The 15,762-nt window shown below is 35.6% G+C and overlaps 34 non-coding genes across 34 annotated transcripts; all 34 read left to right on the plus strand.

Moving 5' to 3' along the window:
* The first annotated feature begins 5,681 nt into the window (after nt 1–5,681).
* On the plus strand, nt 5,682–5,754 carry Trnav-aac. The gene has a single exon. It is a non-coding gene; the product is annotated as a tRNA-Val (tRNA).
* A 165-nt stretch (nt 5,755–5,919) lies between these two features.
* Trnav-aac lies at nt 5,920–5,992 on the plus strand. The gene has a single exon. It is a non-coding gene; the product is annotated as a tRNA-Val (tRNA).
* Nucleotides 5,993–6,157: 165 nt separating this feature from the next.
* Trnav-aac lies at nt 6,158–6,230 on the plus strand. The gene has a single exon. It is a non-coding gene; the product is annotated as a tRNA-Val (tRNA).
* A 161-nt stretch (nt 6,231–6,391) lies between these two features.
* Nucleotides 6,392–6,464, plus strand: Trnav-cac. Its single transcript has one exon. It is a non-coding gene; the product is annotated as a tRNA-Val (tRNA).
* Nucleotides 6,465–6,629: 165 nt separating this feature from the next.
* Trnav-aac lies at nt 6,630–6,702 on the plus strand. The gene has a single exon. It is a non-coding gene; the product is annotated as a tRNA-Val (tRNA).
* Nucleotides 6,703–7,186: 484 nt separating this feature from the next.
* On the plus strand, nt 7,187–7,259 carry Trnav-aac. Its single transcript has one exon. It is a non-coding gene; the product is annotated as a tRNA-Val (tRNA).
* A 165-nt stretch (nt 7,260–7,424) lies between these two features.
* Trnav-aac lies at nt 7,425–7,497 on the plus strand. Its single transcript has one exon. It is a non-coding gene; the product is annotated as a tRNA-Val (tRNA).
* A 130-nt stretch (nt 7,498–7,627) lies between these two features.
* Trnav-aac lies at nt 7,628–7,700 on the plus strand. Its single transcript has one exon. It is a non-coding gene; the product is annotated as a tRNA-Val (tRNA).
* A 153-nt stretch (nt 7,701–7,853) lies between these two features.
* Nucleotides 7,854–7,926, plus strand: Trnav-aac. Its single transcript has one exon. It is a non-coding gene; the product is annotated as a tRNA-Val (tRNA).
* Nucleotides 7,927–8,041: 115 nt separating this feature from the next.
* On the plus strand, nt 8,042–8,114 carry Trnav-uac. The gene has a single exon. It is a non-coding gene; the product is annotated as a tRNA-Val (tRNA).
* Nucleotides 8,115–8,700: 586 nt separating this feature from the next.
* On the plus strand, nt 8,701–8,773 carry Trnav-aac. Its single transcript has one exon. It is a non-coding gene; the product is annotated as a tRNA-Val (tRNA).
* Nucleotides 8,774–8,938: 165 nt separating this feature from the next.
* Trnav-uac lies at nt 8,939–9,011 on the plus strand. The gene has a single exon. It is a non-coding gene; the product is annotated as a tRNA-Val (tRNA).
* Nucleotides 9,012–9,137: 126 nt separating this feature from the next.
* On the plus strand, nt 9,138–9,210 carry Trnav-aac. Its single transcript has one exon. It is a non-coding gene; the product is annotated as a tRNA-Val (tRNA).
* A 153-nt stretch (nt 9,211–9,363) lies between these two features.
* Trnav-aac lies at nt 9,364–9,436 on the plus strand. The gene has a single exon. It is a non-coding gene; the product is annotated as a tRNA-Val (tRNA).
* A 165-nt stretch (nt 9,437–9,601) lies between these two features.
* On the plus strand, nt 9,602–9,674 carry Trnav-cac. Its single transcript has one exon. It is a non-coding gene; the product is annotated as a tRNA-Val (tRNA).
* A 115-nt stretch (nt 9,675–9,789) lies between these two features.
* On the plus strand, nt 9,790–9,862 carry Trnav-aac. Its single transcript has one exon. It is a non-coding gene; the product is annotated as a tRNA-Val (tRNA).
* Nucleotides 9,863–10,027: 165 nt separating this feature from the next.
* Trnav-cac lies at nt 10,028–10,100 on the plus strand. The gene has a single exon. It is a non-coding gene; the product is annotated as a tRNA-Val (tRNA).
* A 340-nt stretch (nt 10,101–10,440) lies between these two features.
* Nucleotides 10,441–10,513, plus strand: Trnav-uac. Its single transcript has one exon. It is a non-coding gene; the product is annotated as a tRNA-Val (tRNA).
* A 295-nt stretch (nt 10,514–10,808) lies between these two features.
* On the plus strand, nt 10,809–10,881 carry Trnav-aac. The gene has a single exon. It is a non-coding gene; the product is annotated as a tRNA-Val (tRNA).
* A 115-nt stretch (nt 10,882–10,996) lies between these two features.
* Trnal-aag lies at nt 10,997–11,069 on the plus strand. The gene has a single exon. It is a non-coding gene; the product is annotated as a tRNA-Leu (tRNA).
* A 115-nt stretch (nt 11,070–11,184) lies between these two features.
* Trnav-uac lies at nt 11,185–11,257 on the plus strand. The gene has a single exon. It is a non-coding gene; the product is annotated as a tRNA-Val (tRNA).
* Nucleotides 11,258–11,372: 115 nt separating this feature from the next.
* On the plus strand, nt 11,373–11,445 carry Trnav-aac. The gene has a single exon. It is a non-coding gene; the product is annotated as a tRNA-Val (tRNA).
* A 76-nt stretch (nt 11,446–11,521) lies between these two features.
* Nucleotides 11,522–11,594, plus strand: Trnav-aac. The gene has a single exon. It is a non-coding gene; the product is annotated as a tRNA-Val (tRNA).
* Nucleotides 11,595–11,990: 396 nt separating this feature from the next.
* Trnav-cac lies at nt 11,991–12,063 on the plus strand. The gene has a single exon. It is a non-coding gene; the product is annotated as a tRNA-Val (tRNA).
* Nucleotides 12,064–12,178: 115 nt separating this feature from the next.
* Nucleotides 12,179–12,251, plus strand: Trnav-aac. Its single transcript has one exon. It is a non-coding gene; the product is annotated as a tRNA-Val (tRNA).
* Nucleotides 12,252–12,485: 234 nt separating this feature from the next.
* Nucleotides 12,486–12,558, plus strand: Trnav-aac. Its single transcript has one exon. It is a non-coding gene; the product is annotated as a tRNA-Val (tRNA).
* A 162-nt stretch (nt 12,559–12,720) lies between these two features.
* Nucleotides 12,721–12,793, plus strand: Trnav-aac. The gene has a single exon. It is a non-coding gene; the product is annotated as a tRNA-Val (tRNA).
* Nucleotides 12,794–12,955: 162 nt separating this feature from the next.
* On the plus strand, nt 12,956–13,028 carry Trnav-aac. Its single transcript has one exon. It is a non-coding gene; the product is annotated as a tRNA-Val (tRNA).
* A 528-nt stretch (nt 13,029–13,556) lies between these two features.
* On the plus strand, nt 13,557–13,629 carry Trnav-aac. The gene has a single exon. It is a non-coding gene; the product is annotated as a tRNA-Val (tRNA).
* Nucleotides 13,630–14,376: 747 nt separating this feature from the next.
* Nucleotides 14,377–14,449, plus strand: Trnav-aac. The gene has a single exon. It is a non-coding gene; the product is annotated as a tRNA-Val (tRNA).
* A 461-nt stretch (nt 14,450–14,910) lies between these two features.
* Trnal-aag lies at nt 14,911–14,983 on the plus strand. The gene has a single exon. It is a non-coding gene; the product is annotated as a tRNA-Leu (tRNA).
* A 162-nt stretch (nt 14,984–15,145) lies between these two features.
* Nucleotides 15,146–15,218, plus strand: Trnav-aac. The gene has a single exon. It is a non-coding gene; the product is annotated as a tRNA-Val (tRNA).
* A 114-nt stretch (nt 15,219–15,332) lies between these two features.
* On the plus strand, nt 15,333–15,405 carry Trnav-cac. The gene has a single exon. It is a non-coding gene; the product is annotated as a tRNA-Val (tRNA).
* A 162-nt stretch (nt 15,406–15,567) lies between these two features.
* Nucleotides 15,568–15,640, plus strand: Trnav-aac. Its single transcript has one exon. It is a non-coding gene; the product is annotated as a tRNA-Val (tRNA).
* Nucleotides 15,641–15,762: the final 122 nt, after the last annotated feature.

Below are 15,762 nucleotides of genomic sequence, written 5' to 3' on the forward strand. Positions count from 1 at the left end.
ATTAGCTTCAATAATTTAGTCTTGCCTTATTATAGAATTGTCATAAGTTGTATATAATTGAAAGAGATAATTATAAGTAATAGTAATAATCTGAGTGAAAATTGGTTTATCTTAGTCATGTGTGAACATATAATTGGATCAATTAATGGTAAAAGAAAAACGGATTTTCAAACTTAAAGAATTTTTGTTGCTCATAAAGATATATTTTGACTGATATTAAAATTTGTTTAATTAAGTATATTTTTATATTTTGTATATATAGGCATATAAATGATTAAATTTAAGTCAATTGCAGCGATAAGAATGATCTGTAAATTTTTGAAACTATTAATATTATATTAATATTAATAAGATATTTTTATATAAATATATTTAGCATATTTTCAACCTTTTATATTACAGTACTATATTATAATTTAAAGATTGAATAATAGCTGGACTTAATTGCCAAAGCAAGCTTCATTAGTATATGAATACATTTTTGTAATTTAGTGTTACAAAAATAGTGTTAATTATTTTGTATTGATTAATTCATAAATATATATTATCTAAGCTGGTAATACCAAAGTTAAAGAAGGTTTTCAAATTATTGAAAATCAAATATATTGTATCAAAGAAATTCAACACAAAGTGAATAATGACTGATATCACAAAAATAAAAAGAAATAATAATTTTCAAGTAACGCACTACTTTCATTTTTGGATTTTTTTTATTGAACTTAATTAAATTAATTTTTATATTGAAATTTATATCCATGGATATAAATTTCAATAAAAAATTATTCCACTCTTTCATTCTTCAAATTCTATAGACTTAAATTAAAAAATCAAGTTAACTAAAGAAACTGTTATTAAATTTTTCTAAAGTCAGTTGAAGTTTCTTTGGACATAGTATAAATATAAACAAAATTTTATATTCAAATGTGTGATCACTAAATTTGTATGATATATAATACACAATATGAAAAATATAGAACGTTTTTTTATTTCAAAATTAAAAAAATATATTTATTCCATGAAATGGAAATCCATTTTATGGATGCACAAAGTTTTCAGATCGAATAAGCTTATCTAATGCTGAAAATTAATGAATCATTTTCGAAGCATTTCCGATCAATTGATATGATTCATAATTGCAATAATGAATCATCTAAGCATTAATGAATTGTCTAAGCATTTTGAAGCTAAGATTAGCTTAATTAATTGATTTAAAAACTTTGTGCATCTATAAAATTGATTTATAAAGTCCATTATTTATTTATGCATAATTGTGTAAACTATCAAAAATTTAAGAGAAATCTTTGAGGAAATATGATCGATGCTGATTTGTACTGATTAAATATTTTTGTACTGATTATTATTCAAAGTACTAATTACTAATTAAAGTACTGAAGCACTAATTGTATATTTTTTGTACTAATTAAAGACTCGAGGCATATTTTAGCAAATATTTTGTGAAAATACAGTAATAACTGATGATATATATTTAAATATGTATATACTATAGAAGTTATTGTTAAAGTACTTTTACTTAATTTGTTAACTTCCCATAGGGTATTTATTGTAATGGACCAAAAATCGCAATTGAAAATTTTTACATTACTCGACGTTTTCAATAACTGAGAAACGACTCGTCGATCATTGACAAAATTTAATCAGCACGATTCTCAAATAGAAAGTTTGTAATGGTTTTTGAATTTTCAAACTCGATTCACAAATGTAGGCTATATATAACGTAGACAAAAAAAATGTTTTTCAAATAAGATTGTGAATTTTTAAGAAAACGTCGACTAAACATGAAATTTTGACTCACGTAAAAAAGCGCTGCTCAATTTTTCAAACTTTGGGAATCGAATGTTTTCTAACCATTCAAATCGGTTGATCGGTGCGCCCGAAAACATGGACGATAAATTGTATCTATGCATACATACACACACACACATCCATTTTTTCTGATGTATGCCAAAATGTTCAGAAACCTTTGAAACCTAAAGATATATAAAAATTTTGATTTTCAATTTTTTGCGATTACTATAACTCACCCTGCGGGAAGTTAATAAATTTTGCACAATGTCTTCGAACTCGTTCTTATTGCGAATATACATGGGATTGCGAACATTTTTCTACATTTTATTAAATATCTTGAAAATTTTGTTTCAAGCACTCTTTTTTTGTTAACGTAACAGAAACCAGATATTTTTTTCTGTAATTTCATATAAACTGTTTTATTTGCTTCTAAATTTTGAATAAAACAATGTATATAAAACTTATATACGATGTAAAATGGGTTGAGTTTTTTTTAAGTTTGGATAAATGAAACGCGTTCTTAGGGAATTATCGTGTATAATAAAAATTTTATTGTTGACAGTTGAACACTTCTAAAAATATATTGCGAATAATTCACGATTATTTTCACTTATCGGAAAGTTCAAGTAACTTGCCAAAAGGCAAAATGTCACTTCCAACTAGTTGATGATACAGATATACAGATATATTTTTATATAGGCATTTAAAAAAATTTTACTCACGTTTTGATACATTTTGGAAATTTTGAATCCAGGTGAAAAAACTGTTGTCATTTTTTCACAAATAAAAATTGATGCTACAACATATTTGTTAACAATTATTATTATTTAAGGATTTATTTGTTTCACTAATTACACAATGTACAAGCGTCTATGTCGACCATTTTAAATCTCATAATGTTATATAATATTGTTGCTGTCTTTTCATTTCTAGTTTGGTGTCAGTTGGTATCAGTTATTGTTGCCTAACTTCAAGTGAAACACGAAAGTGGATGTATAAAGGTACGACCACACCTAACGAACGAACACAAACGAACATAAATGAATGAACGTACCAGAACGAACGGCAACAGCATAGTGTGGCGCCACAACGATCACGAACGACCATAAACAAACATGGCGAGCAATGTTCCGCAACTTGTAAGTACATCAAAGGGAATTGTTCGTTCATTTTTGAACTCGTATGTGCAGTGTGGACGCTACCACGAATGTAGACAAAAAAAATTCTTTTTTGATGTTAAAATGTGCAGTCCTGCATTAGTTTATGTTGTGTTTCTTATAAGATATTGCTGTTATTGACAAATCTTGTAAATTCGATGACTTTAAATAATTTTGCTCTTTCCCGACACTTTAAATAATAAATCTGACGTTTCACGGTACATCCTCGAACAAAAAGATTCAAGCCCCCACTGCTTTGAGGCGTTTGTTTGGAATTATTTGTGTTTGTTCGTGTTCTTGTTCGTTCTTCTTTGTATTTTCTTGTTCGACATGTTCATTCGTTAGGTGTGGCGCACCTTAATAAAATGTAAAGGAAGAGTAAACTAATAAAAATTAAGTAAAAATTAACTAGTTGGTATTGGTATTTTACCTTGAGGCAAGTTACATGAACTTCCCGATATGTGTTAATAAACTACTTAATCAATAAAAAATAAATTAATTTATGAGCGATTAAAAGTATTCCGAGTGGATTTATTACACATAATTAAAAACGAACTTTCAAAAATCAACGATTTTTATAATTGAACCAGTTTCCGTAGGTTTTTTAATTGTTTAGTATGTTTATTAAGACTAAGCAATACCAAGTTATACCAAGTAAATCGTCTAATTTTAATTTTAATAAACGTCAAAAAAACTACTCGTTTTTTCAAACTTTGATGAATTTTTAAAATCAAACTACTTGTCCTAGGGCCATAATACTTCAGTAAGTTCTATAACACATTGATATGTATCGCCAAAAAAAGTTTCATAAAAACCGGTTTAATTATTTTTTTCAACAGTTAATTACAAGATAACGGCTCGGTAGATTTTCACCTAAAACTAATCAGTATCATTTCTATCTAATATCTTTTGAACATATTTTGTTTTTTTAAAATCGATTCGATACTATGAGCTTAAATGTGGACGAAAAGTTTAACATTTTTTTTCAAGTTACAAAGAAACGGCAGATCGATGAACAAAACTGACAAACGATAGTCCTCATTCAGATACATCAAATGGCTTTTAAATTTCTGAAATCGGTTCAGGCGTTTTTGAGTAAACGTCGATGAAAGGTCTAATTTTGACCAGTGCCAAAAAACGATACCAATTTTTGCAAACTTTGACGAATTTTTAAAGCTAAACGAGTTGTCGTAGGGCTGTAATATTTTAGTATGATCTAGAAGACTATGGTATCTACCATCAAAAAAATACTAATAATAATCGCCAAAAATTTTTTTTAACACTTTATTACAAGAAAACGGCCCGGCCTATCTTCACAAAAACTAATCAGGTAGATTCCCAACCAATATCTTTCGAACGGTTGTTGAATTTTCAAAATCGATTCAGAATTGCGGGCTAAAACGTGGAGAACAATTTTTTCACTTTTCTGATTTTATAAAAAAAAACGGCTTGGCCAATCGTCACACAAAATTGACAAACAATAGTCCTTATCGAGATACATCGAATGGCTTTCTAATTTCTGAAATCGGACCAGCCGTTTTTGAGAAAACGTCGATTTACGGCAAAAAATCTGTTTACACACACTTATACTTTTTCTAAATTTGGTCTCATTGGAATCAGAATGGCTTGAAACGTCGCGAAAACATAAAATTAGCGAAATTTTTGATGAAAACATAAACTTCTGCTTCGGGTAGTTAATAATCAACTATAGTTGTGTATGGCATCGTGCCTTAAGACAAATTGCAGGTACTTCCCGTACCGTAACGAAATGCTCGAGGAATATTAAATATTTTTAAATAGATTATTATAAAATAAATTAAATTAACTGAATTGAAAACATTTGTTTAAAGTATATTAGAACTTCGATATACAAAAAAAATATTTTTATATCGAAACAAGCAGGTAGTTTTTTGAATCATTCAAATCAGATTCTTAGTTCTCTCAAAAACTGCCATTTTTTACACATTTAGCGCGGTATCTCTGAAACGGCTGGACCTGCCTTTGCCAAAATCTAATCATCACTTCTCCCTATCAATAGAAATCGAATATTTTTTGAACCATTCAAATCGGTTGATCCGTGCGCCCAAAAACTTGGTCGAAAAATTGATTCCATACATACAAACACATACTCGTACACATCCATTCTTTCTGAGGTATGCCAAAATATTCAGAATCCTTCAAAACTTGAAGAAAAGCAAAATTTTTCAATTTCGATTTATGTACGATTACAATAGCTTACCCTAGGGAAAGTTAATTAAACTGCAAAATTAGTAGCAAATACAATTAACAATTTACTTATTTTACGTTTATTAGAATACATATATTTGTATATTTTTAAATTTTTAACAAAAAACCTTTTTAATTTTTACAAAAACAAAAATTATCACCATCAAAACCAATAAAGGGTTTTGGTGGTTTATTGATTGTCGGTGCAATCCCATGATGAATCATACATCGATGTCCTGAATATTTATTCTAAGCTTTTATTAAATATTGGCGATGCGTATTGCAAAAGCGTTTTATTTTTGTATATTACGTGGTGTAGTAGTTATTACATCTGCTTAACACGCAGAAGGCCGCCGGTTCGATCCCGGCCGGAATCATCTAATGAAATCCTCTATATTTATCAAAACGAATAAAGGGTTTTGGTGGTTTATTGATTGTCGGTGCAATCTCATGATGTCCTCAATATTGCTGCAAATGGGATTTATTTTTGTAGGTTCCGTGGTGTAGTGGTTATCACATCTGCTTAACACGCAGAAGGCCGCCGGTTCGATCCCGGCCGGAATCATCTAATGAAATCCTATATATTTATTCAAAGCCAATAATGGGTTTTGGTGGTTTATTGATTGTCGTTGCAATACCATGATAAATCATACATCAAAGTCCTCAATATTTAATCTAAGCTTTTATTAAATATTGGCGATGCGTGCTGCAAATGCGTTTTATTTTTGTAGGTTCCGTGGTGTAGTGGTTATCACATCTGCTTAACACGCAGAAGGCCGCCGGTTCGATCCCGGCCGGAATCATCTAATGAAATCCTCTATATTTATTCAGATCCAATGAAGGCTTTTGGTGGTTTATTGACTGTTGGTGCAATCTCACGATGAATCATACATCGAAGTCTACAATATTTATTCTAAGCTTTTATTAATTATTGGCGATGCGTGCTGCAAATGCGATTTATTTTTGTAGGTTCCGTGGTGTAGTGGTTATCACATCTGCTTAACACGCAGGAGGCCGCCGGTTCGATCCTGGCCGGAATCATCTAATAAAATCCTCTATATTTATTCAAATCCAATGAAAGCTTTTGGTCGTTTATTGACTGTCAGTGCACTCTCACGATGGCTCATACATCGAAGTCTTCAATATTTATTGTAAGCTTTTATTGAATACTGGCGATACTGCAAATGCGTTTTAATTTTGTAGGTTCCGTGGTGTAGAGGTTATCACATCTGTTTCACACGCAGAAGGCCGCCGGTTCGATCCTGGCCGTAATCATATAATGAAATCCTCTATATTTATTCAAAACCAATAAAGGTTTTTGGTGGTTTATTGATTGTCGGTGCAATCCCATGATGAATCATACATAGAAGTCTTCCATATTTATTCGGAGCTTTTATTAAATATTGGCGATGCTTGCTACAAATGCGTTTTATTTTTGTAGGTTACGTGGTGTAGTGGTTATCATATCTGCTTAACACGCAGAAGGCCGCCGGTTCGATCCCGGCCGGAATCATCTAATGAAATCCTCTATATTTATTCAAAACCAATAAAAGCTTTTGGTGGTTTATTGACTGTCGGTGTAATCTCACGATGAATCATACATAGAAGTCTTCCATATTTATTCTGAGCTTTTATTAAATATTGGCGATGCGTGCTACAAATGCGTTTTATTTTTGTAGGTTTCGTGGTGTAGTGGTTATCACATCTGCTTTACACGTAGAAGGCCGCCGGAATCATCTAATGAAATCCTCTATATTTATCAAAACAAATAAAGGGTTTTGGTGGTTTATTGATTGTCGGCGCATTCTCATGATGTCCGCAATATTGCTGCAAATGGGATTTATTTTTTATTTATTTATGGAAATCATCTAATGAAATCCTCTATATTTATCAAAACGAATAAAGAGTTTTGGTGGTTTATTGATTGTCGGTGCAATCTCATGATAAATCTTGCATCGATGTCGTCAATATTGCTGCAAATGGAATTTATTTTTGTAGGTTCCGTGGTGTAGTGGTTATCACATTTGCTTAACACGCATAAGGCAGCCGGTTCGATCCCGGCCGGAATCATCTAATGAAATCCTATATATTTATTCAAAGCCAATAATGGGTTTTGATGGTTTATTGATTGTCGTTGCAATACCATGATAAATCGTACATGAAAGTCTTCAATATTTAATCTAAGCTTTTACTAAATATTGGCGATGCGTGCTGCAAATGCGTTTTATTTTTGTAGGTTCCGTGGTGTAGTGGTTATCACATCTGCTTAACACGCAGAAGGCCGCCGGTTCGATCCCGGCCGGAATCATCTAATGAAATCCTCTATATTTATCAAAACGAATAAAGGGTTTTGGTGGTTTATTGATTGTCGGTGCAATCTCATGATGAATCTTACATCGATGTCCTTAATATTGCTGCAAATGTGTTTTACTCTTGTAGGTTCCGTGGTGTAGTGGTTATCACATCTGCTTAACACGCAGAAGGCCGCCGGTTCGATCCCGGCCGGAATCATCTAATTATATTTATTCAAAACCAATAAAGGCTTTTGGTGGTTTATTGACTGTCGGTGCAATCTCACGATGGACACATGGAAGTCTTCAATATTTATTCGGAGCTTTTATTAAATATTGGTGATGCATGCTACAAATGCGTTTTATTTTTGTAGGTTCCGTGGTGTAGTGGTTATCACATCTGCTTAACACGCAGAAGACCGCCGATTCGATCCCGGCCGGAATCATCTAATGAAATCCTCTATATTTATCAAAACGAATAAAGGGTTTTGGTGGTTTATTGGTTGTCGGTGCGATCTCATAATGTCCTCAATATTGCAGCAAATGGGGTTTATTTTTGTAGGTTCCGTGGAGTAGTGGTTATCACATCTGCTTTACACGCAGAAGGTCGCCGGTTCGGTCCCGACCGGAATCATCTAATGAAATCCTCTATATTTATGGAAATGAATAAAGAGTTTTGGTGAATTATTGATTGTCGGTGCGAACTCATGATGAATCTTACATCGATGTCCTCATTATTGCTGCAAATGCGTTTTACTTTTGTAGGTTCCGTGGTGTAGTGGTTATCACATCTGCTTCCGCCGGTTCGATCCCGGCCGGAATCATCTAATGAAATCCTTTATATTTATCAAAATCAATGAAAATTTTTTGTGGTATATTGATTGTCAGTGTAATTCCATGTTAAATCATGCATCAAAGTCCTTAATATTTATTCAAAGATTTTATTAAATATTGGCGATACGTGCTACAAATGCGTTTTATTTTTGTAACGGTGTAGTGGTTATCACATCTGCTTAACACGCAGAAGACCGCCGATTCGATCCTGGCCGGAATCATCTAATAAAATCCTCTATATTTATTCAAATCCAACGAAGGCTTTTGGCGGTTTATTAACTGTCGGTGCAATCTTGCGATGCATCATACATCGAAGTTTTCAGTATTTATTCTAAGCTTTTATTAAATATTGGCGATGTGTGCTACAAATGCGTTTTATTTCTATAGGTTCCGTGGTGTAGTAGTTATCACATCTGCTTAACACGCGGAAGGCCGCCGGTTCGATCCCAGCCGGAATCATCTAATGAAATCCTCTATATTTATTCAAATCCAATGAAGGCTTTTGGTGGTTTATTGACTGTCGGTGCACTTTCACGATGGATCATACATCGAAGTCTTCAATATTTATTCTAAGCTTTTATTAAATATTGGCGATACGTGCTGCAAATGCGTTTTATTTTTGTAGGTTCCGTAGTGTAGTGGTTATCACATCTGCTTTACACGCAGAAGGCCGCCGGTTCGATCCCGGCCGGAATCATCTAATGAAATCCTCTATATTTATCAAAACGAATAAAGGGTTTTGGTGGTTTATTGTCGGTGCAATCTCATGATGAATCTTACATCGATATCCTTAATATTGCTGCAAATGTGTTTTACTCTTGTAGGTTCCGTGGTGTAGTGGTTATCACATCTGCTTAACACGCAGAAGGCCGCCGGTTCGATCCCGGCCGGAATCATCTAATTATATTTATTCAAAACCAATAAAGGCTTTTGGTGGTTTATTGACTGTCGGTGCAATCTCACGATGGATACATCGAAGTCTTCAATATTTATTCGGAGCTTTTATTAAATATTGGTGATGCGTGCTACAAATGCGTTTTATTTTTGTAGGTTCCGTGGTGTAGTGGTTATCACATCTGCTTAACACGCAGAAGGCCGCCGGTTCGATCCCGGCCGGAATCATCTAATGAAATCCTCTATATTTATTCAAATCCAACGAAGGCTTTTGGCGGTTTATTAACTGTCGGTGCAATCTCGCGATGAATCATACATCGAAGTCTTCAGTATTTATTCTAAGCTTTTATTAAATATTGGCGATGTGTGCTACAAATGCGTTTTATTTTTGTAGGTTCCGTGGTGTAGTGGTTATCACATCTGCTTCACACGCAGAAGGCCGCCGGTTCGATCCCGGCCGGAATCATCTAATGAAATCCTCTATATTTATCAAAACGAATAAAGGGTTTTGGTGGTTTATTGGTTGTCGGTGCAATTTCATAAAGTCCTCAATACTACTCTAAACGGGATTTATTTTTGTGGGTTCCGTGGTGTAGTGGTTATCACACCTGCTTAACACGCAGAAGGCCGCCGGTTCGATCCCGGCCGGAATCATATATTGAAATCCTCTATATTTATTCAAATCCAATGAAGGCTTTTGGTGGTTTATTTACTGTCGGTGCACTTTCACGATGGATCATACATCGAAGTCTTCAATATTTATTTTAAGCTTTTATTAAATATTGGCGATGCGTGCTACAAATGCGTTTTATTTTTGTAGGTTCCGTGGTGTAGTGGTTATCACATCTGCTTCACACGCAGAAGGCCGCCGGTTCGATCCCGGCCGGAATCATCTAATGAAATCCTCTATATTTATCAAAACGAATAAAGGGTTTTGGTGGTTTATTGATTGTCGGTGCAATCTCATAAAGTCCTCAATATTGCTGCAAATGGGGTTTATTTTTGTAGGTTCCGTGGTGTAATGGTTATCACATCTGCTTTACACGGCGGAATCCCGGCCGGAATCATATAATGAAATCCTCTATATTTATTCAAATCCAATGAAGGCTTTTGGTGGTTTAATGACTGTCGGTGCACTTTCACGATGGATCATACATCGAAGTCTTCAATATTTATTTTAAGCTTTTATTAAATATTGGCGATGCGTGCTACAAATGCGTTTTATTTTTGTAGGTTCCGTGGTGTAGTGGTTATCACATCTGCTTTACACGCAGAAGGCCGCCGGTTCGATCTCGGCCGAAATCATCTAATGAAATCCTCTATATTTATCAAAACGAATAAAGAGTTTAGGTGGTTTATTGATTGTCGGTGCAATCTCATAATGTCCTCAATATTACTGCAAATGGGGTTTATTTTTGTAGGTTCCGTGGAGTAGTGGTTATCACATCCTCTTTACACGCAGAAGGTTGCCGGTTCGATCCCGGCCGGAATGAAATCCTCTATATTTATGGAAATGAATAAAGAGTTTTGGTGGATTATTGATTGTCGGTGCAATTTCATGATGTCCTCAATATTGCTGCAAATGGGATTTCTTTTTGTAGGTTCCGTGATGTAGTGGTTATCACATCTGCTTAACACGCAGAAGGTTGCCGGTTCGATCGCGGCCGGGATCATCTAATGAAGTCCTCGATATTTATCAAAACGAATAAAGGGTTTTGCTGGTTTATTGATTGTCGGTGCAATCTCATTATGCCCTCAATATTGCTGCAAATGGGATTTATTTTTGTAGGTTTCGTGGTGTAGTGGTTATCACATCTGCTTAAGACGCAGAAGGCCGCCGGTTCGATCCCGGACGGAATCATCTAATAAAATCCTCTATATTTATCAAAACGAATAAAGGGTTTTGGTGGTTTATTGATTGTCGATGCAATCTCATAATGTCCTCAATATTGCTGCAAATGCGATTTATTTTTGTAGGTTCCGTGGTATAGTGGTTGTCACATCTGCTTTACACGTAGAAGGCCGCCGGTTTGATCCCGGCCGGAATCATCTAATGAAATCCTCTATATTTATCAAAATGAATAAAAAGTTTTGGTGGTTTATTGATTGTCTGTGCAATTTCATGATGTCCTCAATATTGCTGCAAATGGGGTTTATTTTTGTAGGTTCCGTGATGTAGTGGTTATCACATCTGCTTAACACGCAGAAGACCGCCGGTTCGATCCCGGCCGGAATTATCTAATGAAATCCTCTATATTTATCAAAACGAATAAAGGGTTTTGGTGGTTTAATGATTGTGGGTGCAATCTCATAGGTTCCGCGGTGTAGTTGTTATCACATCTGCTTAACACGTAGAAGGCCGCCGGTTCGATCCCGGCCGGAATCATCTAATGAAACCCTCTATATTTATCAAAACCAATGAAAATTTTTTGTGGTATATTGATTGTCAGTGTAATTCCATGTTAAATCATGCATCAAAGTCCTTAATTTTTATTCAAAGATTTTATTAAATATTGGCGATACGTGCTACAAATGCATTTTATTTTCGTAGTGGTGTAGTGGTTATCACATCTGCTTAACACGCAGAAGACCGCCGATTCGATCCCGGCCGGAATCATCTAATGAAATCCTCTATATTTATTCAAATCCAACGAAGGCTTTTGGCGGTTTATTAACTGTCGGTGCAATCTCGCGATGAATCATACATCGAAGTCTTCAGTATTTATTCTAAGCTTTTATTAAATATTGGCGATGTGTGCTACAAATGCGTTTTATTTCTGTAGGTTCCGTGGTGTAGTGGTTATCACATCTGCTTCACACGCAGAAGTCCGCCGGTTCGATCCCGGCCGGAATCATCTAATGAAATCCTCTATATTTATCAAAACGAATAAAAGGTTTTGGTGGTTTATTGGTTGTCGGTGCAATCTCATAAAGTCCTCAATACTACTCTAAACGGGATTTATTTTTGTGGGTTCCGTGGTGTAGTGGTTATCACACCTGCTTAACACGCAGAAGGCCGCCGGTTCGATCGCGGCCGGAATCATATATTGAAATCCTCTATATTTATTCAAATCCAATGAAGGCTTTTGGTGGTTTATTTACTGTCGGTGTACTTTCACGATGGATCATTCGATCCCGGCCGGAATCATCTAATGAAATCCTCTATATTTATCAAAACGAATAAAGGGTGTGGTGGTTTATTGATTGTCGGTGCAATCTCATGATGAATCTTACATCGATGTCCTCATTATTGCTGCAAATGCGTTTTACTTTTGTAAGTTCCGTGGTGTAGTGGTTATCACCTCTGCTTAACACGCAGAAGGCCGCCGGTTCGATCCCAGCCGAAATCATCTAATGAAATCCTCTATAATTATTTAAATCCAATGAAGGCTTCTGGCGGTTTATTGACTGTCGGTGCAATCTCACGGTGGATACATCGAAGTCTTCAATATTTATTCGGAGCTTTTATTAAATATTGGCGATGCGTGCTACAAATGCGTTTTATTTTTGTAGGTTCCGTGGTGTAGTGGTTATCACCTCTGCTTAACACGCAGAAGGCCGCCGGTTCGATCCCAGCCGAAATCATCTAATGAAATCCTCTATATTTATTTAAATCCAATGAAGGCTTCTGGTGGTTTATTGACTGTCGGTGCAATCTCACGGTGGATATATCGAAGTCTTCAATATATATTCGGAGCTTTTATTAAATATTGGCGATGCGTGCTACAAATGCGTTTTATTTTTGTAGGTTCCGTGGTGTAGTGGTTATCACATCTGCTTAACACGCAGAAGGCCGCCGGTTCGATCCCGGCCGGGATCATCTAATGAAGTCCTCGATATTTATCAAAATGAATAAAGAGTTTTGGTGGTTTATTGATTGTCGGTGCAATCTCATGATGAATCTTACATCGATGTCCTCATTATTGCTGCAAATGCGTTTTACTTTTGTAAGTTCCGTGATGTAGTGGTTATCACTTCTGCTTAACACGCAGAAGGCTGCCGGTTCGATCGCGGCCGGGATCATCTAATGAAGTCCTCGATATTTATCAAAACGAATAAAGGATTTTGGTGGTTTATTGATTGTCGGTGCAATCTCATGATGAATCTTACATCGATGTCCTCATTATTGCTGCAAATGCGTTTTACTTTTGTAAGTTCCGTGGTGTAGTGGTTATCACCTCTGCTTAACACGCGGAAGGCCGCCGGTTCGATCCCAGCCGAAATCATCTAATGAAATCCTCTATATTTAATTAAATCCAATGAATGGATACATCGAAGTCTTCAATATTTATTTGGAGCTTTTATTAAATATTGGCGATGCGTGCTACAAATGCGTTTTATTTTTGGAGGTTCCGTGGTGTAGTGGTTATCACATCTGCTTAACACGCAGAAGGCCGCCGGTTCGATCCCGGCCGGAATCATCTAATGAAATCCGCTATATTTATCAAAACGAATAAAGGGTTTTGGTGGTTTATTGATTTTTGGTGCAATCTCATAAAGTCCTCAATATTGCTGCAAATGGGATTTATTTTTATAGGTTCAGTAGTGTAGTGGTTATAACGTATCCCGGCCGGAATCATCTAATGAAATCCTCTATATTTATCAACACAAATAAAGGGTTTTGGTGGTTTATTGCCTACAAAAAGAAATCCCATTTGCAGCAATATTGAGGACATCATGAAATTGCACCGACAATCAATAATCCACCAAAACTCTTTATTCATTTCCATAAATATAGAGGATTTCATTCCGGCCGGGATCGAACCGGCAACCTTCCGTGATGTAGTGGTTATCACTTCTGCTTAACACGCAGAAGGCTGCCGGTTCGATCGCGGCCGGGATCATCTAATGAAGTCCTCGATATTTATCAAAACGAATAAAGGATTTTGGTGGTTTATTGATTGTCGGTGCAATCTCATGATGAATCTTACATCGATGTCCTCATTATTGCTGCAAATGCGTTTTACTTTTGTAAGTTCCGTGGTGTAGTGGTTATCACCTCTGCTTAACACGCGGAAGGCTGCCGGTTCGATCGTGGCCGTGATCATCTAATGAAATCCTCTATATTTAATTAAATCCAATGATGGATACATCGAAGTCTTCAATATTTATTTGGAGCTTTTATTAAATATTGGCGATGCGTGCTACAAATGCGTTTTATTTTTGGAGGTTCCGTGGTGTAGTGGTTATCACATCTGCTTAACACGCAGAAGGCCGCCGGTTCGATCCCGGCCGGAATCATCTAATAAAATCCGCTATATTTATCAAAACGAATAAAGGGTTTTGGTGGTTTATTGATTTTCGGTGCAATCTCATAAAGTCCTCAATATTGCTGCAAATGGGATTTATTTTTATAGGTTCAGTAGTGTAGTGGTTATAACGTATCCCGGCCGGAATCATCTAATGAAATCCTCTATATTTATCAACACAAATAAAGGGTTTTGGTGGTTTATTGATTGTCGGTGCAATTTCATGATGTCCTCAATATTGCTGCAAATGGGATTTATTTTTGTAGGTACCGTGATGTAGTGGTTGTCACATCTACTTAACACGCAGAAGGCCGCCGGTTCGATCCCGGCCAGGATCATCTAATGAAGTCCTCGATATTTATCAAAACGAATAAAGGGTTTTGCTGGTTTATTGATTGTCGGTGCAATCTCATAATGCCCTCAATATTGCTGCAAATGGGATTTATTTTTGTAGGTTTTGTGGTGTAGTGGTTATCACATCTGCTTAAGACGCAGAAGGCCGCCGGTTCGATCCCGGACGGAATCATCTAATAAAATCCTCTATATTTATTCAAATCCAATGAAGGCTTTTGGTGGTTTATTGACTGTCGGTGCAATCTCACGATGGATACATCAAAGTCTTCAATATTTATTCGGAGCTTTTATTAAATATTGGCGATGCGTGCTATAAATGCGTTTTGTTTTTGTAGGTTCCGTGGTGTAGTGGTTATCACATCTGCTTAACACGCAGAAGGCCGCCTGTTCGATCCCGGCCGGAATCATCTAATAAAATCCTCTATATTTATTAAAATGAATAAAGAGTTTGGTGGTTTATTGATTGTCGGTGCAATTTCATAATGTCCTCAATATTGCTGCAAATGGGATTTATTTTTGTAGTTTCAGTGGTGTAGTGGTTATCACATCTGCTTCACACGCAGAAGGTCGCCGGTTCGATGCCGGCCGGAATCATCTAATAAAATCCTCTATATTTATTCAAAACCAATAAAGGCTTTTGGTGGTTTATTGACGGTTGGTGCAATCTCACGATGGATACATCGAAGTCTTCAATATTTATTCGGAGCTTTTATTAAATATTGGCGATGCGTGCTACAAATGCGTTTTATTTTTGTAGGTTCCGTGGTGTAGTGGTTATCACATCTGCTTAACACGCAAAAGGCCGCCGGTTCGATCCCGGCCGGAATCATCTAATGAAATCCTCTATATTTATTCAAAACCAATAAAGGCTTTTGGTGGTTTATTGACTGTCGGTGCAATCTCACGATGGATACATCGAAGTCTTCAATATTTATTCGGAGCTTTTATTAA

Source organism: Ctenocephalides felis, unplaced genomic scaffold (genome assembly GCF_003426905.1).
Source record: "Ctenocephalides felis isolate EL2017-DRISC unplaced genomic scaffold, ASM342690v1 CF-g0.4_SCAFFOLD_03573, whole genome shotgun sequence".
In the NCBI taxonomy this organism is placed as follows: Eukaryota; Metazoa; Arthropoda; class Insecta; order Siphonaptera; family Pulicidae; genus Ctenocephalides; species Ctenocephalides felis.